Consider the following 15301-nt stretch of genomic DNA (forward strand, 5'->3'; position numbering starts at 1 on the left):
GAAATAGTATATTTTCAGAGTCAAATACTCTATTATATTGGAAGGACTGACCCATTGATAGGCTTCTGAAGTATGAAAATAACAACAGAAAGTGAGAAGAGAAAACATTTCAAACCGAATAAAGTAGAATGTGTGAAGTGAAATTGCACAAGGTATCATTATGAAGCTTTGAGTAGATCAGTTTCACTTGATCACAGTTTAAAAAGAGAAGATAAGACTGAGAAAATATATATAAACATTGAGTCTGAAACAAGAACATGAAAGTACATGGGATGATTATACACTTTGAATATTTTGAAATAATGCAAAATGAGAATAGGATTAAAAGCATGATGAGTGGTGTATAATAATAAATGTGATAATTCCCCAAAACTTTCATCAAAGTTTTTCAAAGAAATGGTATTTCAGTACACAAAGACACTCGCAAAGTGTTGGTCAAATATCTGAAGGAATGATTTGGAATTAGACAAGTTTTGAACTATTCTCTAATTCTTATTTGGCTCCCACCAGATATTATACTGTGCTGTGGTACCTTATTCTATTGTGATCTTCTGAATACCCTAGGCTATGATTGTTTCTGGTCTCTTTATCATTCTAACATTTGGAATCTGACTAGTCAGTCACCAGTTGCATTGTTTATTAAAAAGTATTTCACAGAAAGGTGTTAAATTGTGTCTTAGAATCAACTGTTCTGACACTGAAAAATTAAAGACTGGTAACATTGCTTTCCTATGCCCATTAAGATGAAAACTGATCGTCCTGTAGGAGCAGAGAGCTTCTCCCACCCTAGTACCTGGAATAGTTAAGTGACCTGTTAGTATTGAAGCCTCAAGAAAGTTCATATGGAAACATAATGTTTTTTGTAAGCAAGAGACAAAACCTGGAAATCAACAGAATAGTTAGAATGTTAGGAAATGGACAACATCAGGTAAAATGCTGAAAAAAGGATGAATGCAAGTTCCTGGTAGGATATGTGAAATGAGAAAGAAGTAGTACAGGTTGAGTGTGATAAATTAGAATGGGAAAGGCAACATCACATCAGAAGTTCACTGTACAAGGTCTGGAACCAAGAATTCTACTCTATTGTTCTACTGTTGAAGGAAGGAGAGGAGTAGGACAAGGAATATCTATCTTCCAGTTCTTCTTTTTTTTTTTTTTTCAGGGGAGAGCGCGAACGCAGTCCCCCACTACCACAAATTATGCAGTCGAGTTTCCCACATTTGGGGAAATCGCAGGGGTCAGCACATCCGGAGTGCAATGGATAAGCCTCGCCCTGGGAAAACCACCTTCGTGATCATGGTATCTCCCCTGCCAGGTAAGCTGATTACTCAAGTCATAGAGAGATGATAGACAAGATTTATTAAGGGAATTGACTCACAATGATAGAGGCTAAGAAGTCCTACCATATGCTGTGTGCAAGTTAGAAGACAAAGAGGGCCAATGCTATAATTCATTCTGAATTTGATGCTCTAAGTTTCTTGGGAGCACACTATCTAACTTCTCTGAGTAAGAAAGTCTGAAATGTCAGGGAAGCCTCGACCTTTTCAATTATGTAATAAGGTGCTATTCAGTATAATTGCTCTCTGTGTAATACAACACCAAAACTTTTTTCTTCTACTTACCTGTGATGTTTTTCCTTCTTAACTAATCTCTTCATAGATCCTGCCCCTGTTTTATACTTCTTGTGTTCTGGAAAACACCATTCTTCTCTTTATTTCTATGAACCCAGCTGTTTATGGTTTCACATATGAATGAAATCATTCATTACTTATCTTCCTGTGCATATTAGTTCATATCTTACCTGTTGTGTATAATTCTATGATAAATGTGTCAGTGCATGTTTCTCTTTGATATACTGATTTTATTTCGTATGTATATTTACTTCATATATAAATGCATGTATATGAATAAAACAAAGGGATGTACATATGAAGTAAACATATACATACCTAAAGTGTTTTAGCTGGTGTCCATCAATATTGGTGAAGGCAGTATATCTTTACTCTGTGCAATGATTTAAATACAATCTCTTGTAGATACAGCACAACAGTTTTACCAGCTGTCTCACTATCCATTATTTTAGTCAAGTTGACACATAAAATTAACCATCACATTTGGCAAAAGAAAAGATAGAAGGGAAGAAGGGTACCAAAAACAAGACTTACTTTTATTTAATTGACTAGAATTAATCACCAAGCTTAGCTGCAAAGCATGCTAGAAAACATTCACAGACGAATATAAACATTGTTTCTACTGAGAAAGAAAAATATAGGTGGGAGACAATTGATACTTTTTTCATATTCCCTTTGATAAAATGTCTTTATTAATCATCCCAAAAAGCTGTGGTTTTATGACTCTCAAAAATTCTTGTCTCTCAGAAAGGAAAAATACACGACAGAAAAGATAGCAGCACTTTCCCAGACCACCCAGAATCCCATGTCTTGCTCTTAATAAATTAACTGCTCATGGCAAAATTTCTTCCAATCTGAAAATGAGGTTGGTTTGTTCAGAAATAGCAGAAGTAGTGGGTTCTATGCTAACTTCTACTCAGTCTTACATGCTGAAGGTCCTCAGGATGTCTCTGGGCATCACGAATATTTCTAGAACCTTTGAAGTACTATGCTGAACATGCAGGGCATATAGCTTTGCTTCAATTTTAAATATGTTTCAGTAAGTGAACATTTATGGAATTTAATGCACTGTGAAAATTGCGTTAAATTTGATAATTCCTTAAGAAAAAATAATCCATAGGGAAAATATGTAGAAAAATATGTAGATAAAATTATAATAAATTTCAGACATCTAACATTTTAGCATGGGCATTTCACTCTCCCTACACACACACCCACACACACCCACATACATATATATTATGCATATTATATAATATGATATCCTGATACAATCTATATGTTATATGGTATGGATAATGTCTTGAACTGAGTGAATGATACCTATCAATTTTTCAGGAAGTAAAATCTTAGTAACTTCAATTGATGAGAATGCAGCCATAGCAGAACTCTTCAACCTGTTTTGAGAAAGGGAGAAAATGTAAATATTTAAATATATCCAGTCAATGAAATAAAAGTACTGAAGTTCGCATTCCTCTTTTAAGTCTTTCCTAGTTACCATTGTAGAACTATGCCTGAGCATTTTTGAGCTCAAATGTACAACACATAATGATAATGTTGGAAGGAAGATTTTCACTGGAAAAACCATAACATGCCCAGCTAGAAATTCTATAACTGATTAGAATAACAAGTCTAAAGTGAATGCCTAGCCACAAGTATTAAAAATATTTTTTCCTTTCATATGTGAAAAACTGGCATGATGCCTGTTAATGTAGCTTGCTTGACAAGGAAGGCAGAGCTTTGTGCTGACACTGAGTGGGTGGCTGGAGATGGCATTTAACACAAATACTTTGGGATAGACAGGATAGGTTATTTATTTCTCTTCTTAGTGTATGTACTGAAAATGATAACATAAGCTACTGCTTTGTTTGTTTATTTTGTTTTTGGTTTTTTGAGATACAACTTTGTAGCACAGGCTGGGCTCTAATTCATGTTCCTCTTGCCTTATCCTCTCAAGTGCTGGAAATGCAGCAATGTACCACAACACAGGCAAACACAGGCCACTTATTATAAAACAAAATAGCCTTAGATATTTAGATTAACTCAATAAAATCCTTGGGTAAATTATGCAGTTACCTAAGTAAAAATATGAAGGCCAACCTGGATTCTTCATTGAAATTCATAACCTCTGTTTTAAATAGCTAATAAATTTGGACAATTCTGCCTTTTTTGGTATTTGAATAAATGCACCTTTTTTAATTATTTTAATTTTCTCTTGGTCAACTGAAGTAGATTCATAACTTAACTTCCTACCTTCTGCCTTTTAAAAACAGTTATTTCTGTAATGGAATAACACATACATCCATCTGTTCTGTAAGATATCAAATAATATATTATGATTCCTAGTATAAATCTATGATAAGATAGTTTTAATCCAGTTTTGTATATGACACATCTATAAACTTTTAGAATCTAAATAAAGGTAGCTCTAACCTTTAGTAAAAAGTAATGTGTTTCGATTTCTGTTCTTTTAGGATAATGACATGTCACATTTGAACAAATTTTCATCATATTGATAGGCTTAAAATAATTAATATGACTATTTTTCCCCTTCATACTTTACCTTCTACCTCTTACCCCTCCCAAACACTCTCTCTCTCTCTCTCTCTCTCTTTCTCTGACATCAATATGGTAAATATATTTCTTAATATATCCTTTTGTGAAAGTCTGCATGAATACTAATTAACATGTTCTTAAATATCTGAAGGTATTTCATTGAAAGGAAAGGTACTAGAATCCTTTTGATGGTTTTTTAAAATAAGACTTTCAGTTAAGAATGGAACTTTGAAATTTTGGCATTTAGTTTTTATTGTCATCTATTAATCAAGTTAACTTGCTTTCGTCGCTTCGCTTTTTGTGTCCTGTTCATTTATCCAGATGGTACAAATTTCTTCCACAAAGAAACTTCATGATGGCAGAAATACTAGTATTATTTTGATTTTGAGTTCTGCATTTTTGACTAATATAATTCTAATTGCATTTAACAATATTTTTGATACATTCTGTGAAAGAGGAGAACTAAAATAGCACACCATTATGTAAAACACTAACTTCCATTCAATGGTTTATTGAAAATCACAAATCAACTTTTGTGTTTATACTTTCACTGTTTTATTTTTCTTATTTTCTGCAATTGAGCCACTTAACTTTTTACACAGTAAGCAAGGTGCTCCTCAGTTCTGTTCTTAGAGAACAGAACTATATTTTCTCAGGTTGTAAGATCTCTGTCTCATCATCAGATTTCTGCTAAATTCATGTGACCATGTAGGTCAACATTTCTTTGGAAGATTTTAATTAATTCAAAATGTCAGTTAATACATTGTTTTAATGAGAGAATCTAATGTGGAAAAGATTTAACAACACGGTAACCACATTTGCTTTTATTCTTTAAGTCACACTGGACAGAATATGCCAATTTTTTGTTGAGAAGATCGGACCCTGGATATAGTAGTCTGGTGCTAAGTCAGTGTCAGGAGATTTAAACCTGAATAAGTCACTTAATCTGATGTGACATCTGTTATTTTATAAATAAGTAGGACTGAGTTACGTAATATTCTAAATTCATGACATTAGTTCCAATACTCTAAGTTAATGTGCACATCAGTTAGAGCTGTTAAAATTGATCAACCTTGATGATGCATGGTTTCAAGAGCTAGTAATGTAAAAAGTGTTATTATTGATTATGATTATGGTAGTAATGTTACAACTTATATATTTGAGTATGGCGTGCCTTCAGAAATTATCTCATTTGACTCACTATTCTTTTATTAGGAGAATGTCATTGCCTCCATTTTGCAAGTGAGGAAATTGAAAATCAAATCATTTAACTAATGTACCCAGTGTCATGACAAAAAGACAGTTATTTTAAACACTGGATTCTCTGTAAGGAATATTTACTGTGCTCAATGGTGCTTCAGTTTCTTCCCTTTTATGCAGAACGTGTGCATTTTATGAAATCTGAAGTTTATTAGAGCCATGCAACTAGTTCTGCCAATGACTGTGAGCTTAGTTTGAGTGAAAATTTTTGCTCGAAGCATGGAGAATCAGAAGTGATGCTATAGTAGCTTCTTTCTCTAAGGTGCCCAACAAGGAGACAGAATGTTCCTCGCTTCTGAGTAATAGTGCTTCCTCTGGAGTGACTAGGGGGACTGTGTATCTCAGCTAGTTAAAAGTTTGCTTGAATAACTATCAATCTTTATTGCTTAATCTACTGAAAAAATGGCCTTTATATTACCAAAAATATCCAGTCTTATCTTGACATTATAAAGATATAACCCTTCTTTGCTTATTTTCAACATTGGCAAAACCACTCTAGAGAAAGCCTTTATTGAGGTCTGATGGTGTAACACCAGGGGCATCAAGGAATATATCTTTAAACTGTGCCAAGATACTTTTCTTTCTTATGCATAGGATTTGAGTGACTTCTACAATATTAGTTAAAATAATATTTTCTAACTTAACCAGTATTAGCTACCATAGAAAGACTCTTTAAATATGAATCACTGTTGCAATAGTCTCTCTCTCTTTTTCTCCCCGTCTCTCTTCTGTCTATCTTTGAATATTCTACTCCCTCCCTACAATAGATCTTTAGTAAACATACCCAAGTCGTGATGAGAAAGTTAGAGTTTTCACTCTGCTTTAACTAATAATAAGAACATTGTATTTAGTTTCTGATAATGACTTTTAGTAGCAATGTGACCTTATCAAAGGTACATGTCAGTCAGATTCAGAGAACTAGGACAAGTATAGATATTATGGAAGTGAGGTTTTTGTTTTGTTTTTCTGGCAGAGATGAGGATCGTGGTTCAAAGCCAGCCTGGGCAAATACTTCTTGAGACCCTATCTCAAAAACCCTTCACAGAAATACGGCTAGTGGAGTAGCCCTATTTCTCCAGTGGCTCAAGGTGAAGGCCCTAAGTTCAAGTCCCATTACTGCAAAAAAAAAAAAAAAAAAAACTCTTCTCAGAATTGTGTATGTTGCTGAGGGTAAAACATCCAAAAAGAGAGAATTGGAAGACCTGGTAAGACTGTTACAATCTCTCCTGAAACAAGGCAGTTCCAGCTGCCCAAGAAGTTGTAGAAGTGAGATCTAGTGAAGAAGTCCTTGATCTTTGTTGCTTTTCTATCTGGGGTTGCTCTTTCTCAGCAACATTTGTGTTTGGGAGGAAAAGTTAGATATGGAGCCTAGCAGAGCAAGGAAAGCTAGAATCCACCTAAATCTCTTTGGTTTTCATCACCTCTAACACAACTTTCAAAGAGTAAAGACTTCTGCTTCTCTTCTAATTTCCAGAATTCTCACCTTTTTCTTTTGAGATAAGAAATACAGAACCCACAAAGCATAGAATTCCAGGTAACAGTTTTAATTTAGTCAAGTTGACATTGTTGAAAGTGCTACAAATCAATTTATTTTCCAGTTATTTAATTTCTAAAATACTTGATTTTTCTCTAGCAATTTTCTACTATAGTTGTGAGAATAATGTATGAAAAAGCACTAAAAATCATAAGGAAAAAAATCATTTTCTTCTAAAATAATTGTGACAACATATTTTAAAATGATTTCCTTAAATAAATAAATCTGTGTAAGTATTTTATATTATTTTAAAAGAGGTCTATAAAAATAGTGTGTAATTACCATGTCTAAATCTCCTTGTTCTGTAGACTGTGATGGTAGATTTTAGGTTGATACAATAAAATATACACATTTGAAATGACACTGTTTAATAGTCACTTGTTAACTATCTCTTTACTAGTGACTTCTAAGGTAATGTGTGCTAATTTTATATTGCTAATATATGCACATGGAGAGATGGATTACAAATTGTTTTGCATAGAACTCAAACTCCTAGGGCATACCAAGAAAACTATAAGTATGGCTTTGAATTTTATACACTTGTTGCTTACATAAAATTAGCTGGAAAAGTATTTAGTGCAATTGAGTTTTAACAATAATTCTTTTTAATATTTATGCCCCTGAAATTTACCTAAGGAAAAAAGAAAACTTAACAGATATTTTAAGCAACAATTTTCCCCACATCTGTTAAAACACACTGGAGGTGACCATAGCAAATACAAACATTATACTTTATTGATTTTTGCACTTGTGTTTTACTTATATAATCTTGGAGTTGGAAAGAACTTTCAAAATTATGTTTTCTAAGCATATTATTCCACAAATGACAAAATAAAATTACTCTGATAAAATAGGTAAACTACACAAATCATAAATGAAACATATGGAGAATATACTGAACTTTCCATTTTGTCTATTTTATTTATTATTAATTTTATAGTGAGCTAATTCCTTACCATAAAACACTGTAGCATATATTTTACCCATTTTCTAAATATTTCTCTGATTCAAAATTATACAAATGTTGGTTTGTAGTGTTTTCATTATTCAGATTGGGGAAAAAAATCTTTTCAAAACCTAATCTTAACTAAGACAAAGTGAAAAGCTAGAAATTAATTTCATATAAAAATGAAAGGACACCTTGAAAGAGATATTCAAATCACTTTCTTTTTCAGAAATTATGTTTTGAACAAATATGAGCCTTGTGATGCATATTTTAGTTATATTAAAACTGAAAGCATATTTCTTAAAATGGAAGTAAATGATCTTTTTGAGATGGTAAAAGATAAATAATTAATAATTATAGGACAGTGAAAGCATTTGAAAATGATTATTTTAAAAGCAAAGCAGTGAAGGAAGTCTTTTTGTGACTTCATCAGGAAAAAAGAGATCAGAAAAACTACTTTGTTCCTGACTACAGGAGATTATATAATACTACAATTAATATCAGTAACTGTGTATGTGTGGGATCGAGAGTGCATGTGTGCATGTGTGTGTGTGTGTGTGTACATACTGACACATTCGTGAGGTTGCTGTGGGAAAAGATATGCATCCTCAGCACAGTGAGTACATTTAGTTAATGCTAAAAATGGCACATATATACACTTCACTTTGAATATTTTATGAATAACTTATTACGTATGGGAAAAAACATTGAGAATGTGAACCAAAACTATGGAAGTTTTCTAAGGTTTTGAAATCCAAAATCCTTATTTATTTTTCCACACCGCTTTCATTCTTGATGAAGGTGAATGACACATTGCACTCTGTCTTACAACAAAGTAATAAAGAGTACTCTTTTTGTGACCTTTGATTAAAACATGAAATTTACTTTCCTGAAGGCCTCAAAAATGAGTTATACTTCTCTTATAAAAGTGATCCTCTGTGCATTGACTCCTATGGGATCATTTAACACGTTCTATAATTTAGACTGTATATTCATCTGATGATGTAAGATTCATTAAAAAATTAAAAGCTCAAAATTCAATCCCCTGTTTGATTATTCATAACTTTCAGTTGATTAGTGACCTTAAAATTACAACAAAATCAAAGTGAATTTTCATGTTAGGCTTATATCATTAATGTAAATATAATTAAATAACTAATAATTAACATGCTTCTTTCCAAGAGAATATACACTGGAGAATGTGGAAGATGCATTAGGAGGAATCATCTTCATCATTATTTTTTAATTAGTATGAATTAAATGCATACCTCATTTTGAACTATGTGGACAGAACATTTCTTGGTACAAGAATATAACTCTTTTGGTTAAATGTTGATAAATTGATGACATATCTGTATTTCTTACATTGAGTCAATCACACAATCAGCCAGCAAACATTTGTAGAGTACCTCAGATATGGCAGGCACTGTGCTAAAAGTAAGAGGTAATAGAGAACAAAAAAATATATATCCTTGAATCAAAAGTTTTATTTCTTTCTTACTATTTCAGTTTGCTCAAGCCTCTTATTTATAGTGGGAACTTCTAAGTGAAATTCAGGAAGCTGGTTATTATGTATTGTAGCATGTATCAGCATGATCTTTGGCACTGTGCCTGTTTCCATATGAGATGTACAATATTCCTTTCCTCATCTTTGTTCTTAAACTTATAAATTGCTATGGCACACAGGATATCAGCACACATGATGCAAGCAGGAGCTTATAATCTCTTATAATCTACTTCTACTAGGAGGGTATTCAAAAAAGCTTGATGGTACCTGGGTGGGGCCAATAACTAAGGGTCCCCATATTCCCTTCGAGAACTCACATGCAATGGCCTAATTTCCTCCAAGTAAGCCCTAAATTTTAATGATTCTACCACTTTCTGAGAGTGCCACAGACTGGTGACAAAGCCATCAGACATGGATTTATGGGGGGACCACTCAATATCTAAATTATGGCAATATACCTGTTGTTTTCTTTATTATAAACCTCCTCTTTACTACTAACTTATTATTAGTAGTTAGACATGCGCATATATCTTAAGCTGGAATAGAAGAGAGGGAGGTAGGAGAGCAATGAGAACAGGAGACACATACACACTCCTGGAAAACACAATTTTGTTGAGAGAAAAAAATACAGACAATGCAATACAAGAAAGTCTTGTATATGTTCAGAAATGCTGATCTATTCTTTAGGACTAATATTAAGACTTAAATACTAAATTAATTTAATGGATCTTAAAGAAGAAAGTGACGTAGGAATCATCATAAAAACTATTATGTGATTAGTGGTTGAAGTTAAAAAATAAGTTTCACAATTCTGGCAAGGATTCTCCTTCTCCTAAATAAAGCTGCCTCCTACATTACTAACTTTTGCCCTTACAGAAAAAAGGGAGACTTCCTAGGAAAAAACAAATTAGAAAATAGCAAAAAATGTTATGAAAGTTTCTTGGGGGATTTGGGGTAAAATTTATGGAACAGAATTAAGGTCTTCCATGAGATAGAAGGGCCAACCATGGTACACTTGTTAGTGATGGAAAAGATAGTTGGAACCTAGATAAAAGGAGAAAAAAGATTAGTACAAACATACTTTGTCTATGTAAATATTAGGTTAAAATTCAATAATCATAGTCTTTAAAATCTAGGACTGATCATTTTTCCCTATATTCAAACCTCCTCATTTTATCATTTTATTCACTTAGTTAATCAATTGCAATGAATTTGCTGAAGCTCAGGATGTGCAACACGATGTTATGTGTTTGGCGTGCAGATGGAATTAAAATTTAGCTCTGAACTGAACTGACGCTACCTATGTCACCATAAGAAAAACAGACAAGAAGGTGCTGACTGCAAGAATGTTTTATGACTAGTAGTGGCACATGCAGTGTATGCGGAGGATGTAAAGAAAGAGAGCAGAATGCAGCACAAAAGTCAAGGAATGCATCTCCATGGAGGGCAGGGACAAGGTGAATTTTGAAGAATGACTACTAGATTACTGATAGGATGAGGTTAAGAAGAGCAGTAATCTGTAGTAACAGCATGAATTTAACCTAGAAGATTAAGCAACTCAGTAATCTCAAGTACAACACAGTCCTTTTGACTTCTGGTCCAGTGCAATGCACACTACACCATAATTATCTAAGAAATTCAGGTTCTATAATTAATGTAGATACTCAATTGCATGAATAAAGCTGGTAATAGATTGAATTTATTTTGATTGCTTCTTTTGTGCACAGGAAACACATTGGCAAAATCTACTTCTTTTGTACAATCCTTTTTCTTCTTTTTCATCACCCACTCATCATACTGAACTAGTTGTTCCTTCCTCTCTTTTGTGACAGACTGGAGAGAAAAAAGTCTGCGTGAAATACAATTTAAAAGATCAAATGAGTAAAGAGTGAAGTGTGCTTCTGGACTGGGCAGCCTCAAATATAGCCTTGTGCTCTAACCTTTCATTCTTATCTTAACCTAAGAATATGTAAAATGTCAAGGATCCCTCCATGTCCTTTGTGTCTCCATCAAACACATCTGGGAGATGTGCATACTATATTTTTAAACATGGAACTGTTAGCTGACAAATTTTGGCAAGGTCATATATGCAGAAATTAGAACACCCTGGAATCCCCTCACTCTGTTTCTGCCTATAACTTGCTACATCAGCAGGTAAGTCATATCATTTCACAAAGGTGGGCATCATTTTCTCCTCTCAAGAATGAAGTTTGAGCAATTCCTGGTTTTTCTTCCAGCTTCTAACATTTTTGGTTTCTATGATTTCATAGCAGTGAAATTAATTTCCATAATTTTTCTAATAAGTATAAATTCAAAGCAAATTCATATTAATTTTGTAATTAAGTCAACATATAAGAAATAAGATACTAACTTATAATCAACATATTTAAGTTTCCATTTCAAATACTATTATATGGAGGTACGTGGATCATGCTTCAGTGAGACCTTATAAGTATGAACAAAAAAACTGTTGTATATAGCCAACATTCTATCTAAATGTTCACCACTGCTCTTCTTTTTTTCTTTGTTTTTCATGATATCAGCACCATTTCTAGCAGTTACACAGGCTCCAAACCATATTTATTTCTTTACCAAACCATATTTGTATGAATTATGTCACACCTCAGCTTATCCTCTGTTTACTCCCTAATAATCTGTGGCACAAATTTCCCCATTACCATCCAAATTATTCATTCTCCCAGTTTCATTTCTAATTTATCATTCAGTTATCTCCATATCAAACTTTCTAAATTCAAATTCTAACCATATCACTCTCCTGTTGCTAAAACTATATAAAAGTCTCAATTTAGTAACTAGGCATGATTGCTTTATGAAGTTATACCTACATTTTGTAGTCTTTTAGTTCTTATGAATGTGAACCCTGAACCTAGGCTTCTTTTGTACTAGGCTGTGTCTCAAAGACGACTTATCCTCAATATTAGATTTTTGTCTAAAAAATGAAAAGGTTCCAATTCCAAAGTATACATTGTTCCAACACACAATGGTAAAATGTCTTCCTTAGTTTTACACAAACACACACACACTCACACACACATACTTTCTAAATTCTCCAAATTCCCTTTTTGTTTCCTGTCTTTTCTCAGGAAAACTTTGGTCACCTTTGTCTTGGAGTTGAGGTCAGATTATGGTAGATACTCTCTTCCGTACTGCAGTAGTCTGAATAAAATCTCTTGCTGCTTTAACAACTATCCAGTGCTGTTTTTCTTTTAGCCTTAGAAATGAATCTGGTTGAATGAGACACCTAGCAGTTCTCATTGATATATTTGGATATACCAAATATATCCACTCTAATATTTCGGTTCATGATATATCCTCTGTCTGGACACACATTTTCTTTATACCTACATGTCCACAAATACTTGCTCACCTTTGACAACTAGATCAAATGCTCTTCTTTATAGTTAACTTAGAGTTTAGTTATTCATCTTTACTTATTAATCCTACTATCTTTCTTGGTATAATTAAACAGAAAATTTCTGTCCCATCTCTATTATGGCTTGGAGACTATCTAAGACTTTGTATAGAATGTCCACAGAAGAGGCTGATGTATTTTCCTAAACAGATCATTTAATACCAGCCAAAGAAATTAAAGGTTTTTAATTCATTTCCTTCTGTCATGACAGGTAATAGTGCTAAGAAAGACTGTTCTGTCACTGTGTACTGGACTTGTGAAAACCAGGTGAATTCCAGCTGGCCCCCAAGTAGTTTATTAACACTTGTAGCTTTACGTGACAGAAATTTCAAATATTTTGTTACCCAATCTAGCAGGACTATTTATTTGACTGTATCACTCTTAGAGAATATCAGAGTTTATAAAGTGAAATATAATTATTTATGTAATTTTAGTGTTTCTCCTGCTAGGCTGGAAACCTCAATGATGAGATTGGCTTTTAAGAATATTTTTCACAGACTAATCACTTGATAGGTTTTTTTCTTACCAATGATTATAAAAGGAATAAATGATTTATTATACAAGTATAGAACCACTCTCTTTTATCTCTATTTTCAATATAAAATTGTATTTTTAAATGCATACTTTGTATTGAGTAATCTTATAAGCGCTCAATGAAGCAGCTGTTCATTTTGCCTCCTAAGAGATTCTTTGTACTTACAGGGCATAGGCAAATCATTATCGATATGCCCATAAGTTTTTTTTTCTACAACATTTCCGAGATGTGTTGACTGGTAGAGGATTGGCCTTGATTATACTTGGAATGAAAGCACCAATACAGATTTAGAAAGTGCTGACATGGTACCACTGGCTTATGTATCTATAACCAGTCTGTTTCCAATTTTACAAGAAGGTCCAGCTGGCAGAGTTAGCATTTTTCAAAAGTTAAAAGGAATAAGAAATAACCTTAGGTTTAATAGACTTGTTTTGCTAACTATGAGATTCTTTCTCATAAAAACTATTATTTATTTCAACATTCTACCATGGATAACATTGTCAAAATTGTTTACTATTTGAAAATAGTAAAAATTGGCACCCAATAACTAACATTAAAGTAGGTGGTACTAATATGGATAATTTAAATAGAGAATGAAACATTACTTCTTACTTGTGAATTACTTCTTAATTAATTCTTCAATTACTTCTTACTTGTGGATATATATGTATATATGTATATATATAGATTCATGTGAATATATGCATGTACACATACATGTCTCTTTTAAATCAATCACTTTTCAACATTACCTAATTACCATAAGATCTGGCTGAATATAGAAGGTACTGCTTATTTTTAATCTGCTAAGTAGTATTTAGAAGTTTATTTGAGGGCTGGTGGAGTGGCTCAGGCAGAAAGAGTGTCTGCCTAGCAAGTGAGAGGCCCTGAGTTCAAACTCCAGTACAGTCAACAAAGAAAAATGAAAAGAAAAATGTTTTTTGAGTAAACACACATGAAGTGGAATTTGTTGGGAGTTTTCTGGGAAACTGAATATTAAAAGTATTAGTTCTCACAAAAAGAAAAGCTGGACCCTAAAAAATAAGTGAGGAGATAGCAATTTTTTTTCCCTTAGCACTAAATGTACTTCTGTTTTCCATTTTCATTCTGTGTGTCTCATTATTTCTTCTGCTCTCTCAGCAAACAATTTAATGTAAATTGTTGAAAATGACTTCTGCAAACCTTGTCAGTATAGTCTCAAGTTAATATAACCACAATGTCTTGATGACTTTGCTTTTGGATGGAAAATCTACTGATTCTTCTCAGGTTGTTTTGAAATATTTATCTAATTTTGCGATGTCCGTTCAACAACCAAAATGTTCTAATCAAAACTTCATTGAGATTCCATTTCATCCGAGTCAAAATGGCATGAAGGAAACAAAAAAAAAACCCAACAAATACTGGTGAGGATGTTCGTGAAAATGAACCCTTATACACTGTTGGTGGGAATGTCAATTAGTGTAGCAACCATGGAAAACAGTTTGGTGATAAAGGACAATATTATGCCAATTTTCTGGAAAATGGATGGAAGTAGTAATCATGAGACTCTGTAGAATAAGCCACAATCAGAAAGACAAGAACCACATTTTCTCTCATCTGTGTAATTTAAATAAATGAATGAATGAATACGGAAATAAATAAAAATTAAGACATGAAAATACAAGAGGAGATATAAAGGAAGAGGAATGGAATTAGGAGACGTGGGGAGAGGTGAGAAGGGAGGGTAATGGGGGGTGAATATGACCGAAGTACATGACATGCATGTATTAAATGTCACAGTGAAACCCATTACTTTGTGCAGTTCATACGCACTAATAAAAACTAACAAAATGTAAAAACAAAGTATTGTAGTCAGAGATTTGTGATATGGAGTAATAAATACTTTGGTATTTCAAACTC

General features: G+C 33.0%; 1 non-coding gene across 1 annotated transcript; it reads right to left on the minus strand.

Annotated features, from left to right (window-relative positions):
• Window positions 1-1159: 1159 nt before the first annotated feature.
• LOC141411046 (U1 spliceosomal RNA) lies at window positions 1160-1323 on the minus strand. The gene has a single exon (XR_012435903.1). It is a non-coding gene; the product is annotated as a U1 spliceosomal RNA (small nuclear RNA).
• Between the last annotated feature and the right edge of the window lie 13978 nt (window positions 1324-15301).

This window comes from Castor canadensis, chromosome 9, assembly GCF_047511655.1.
Source record: "Castor canadensis chromosome 9, mCasCan1.hap1v2, whole genome shotgun sequence".
Lineage (NCBI taxonomy): Eukaryota > Metazoa > Chordata > Mammalia > Rodentia > Castoridae > Castor > Castor canadensis.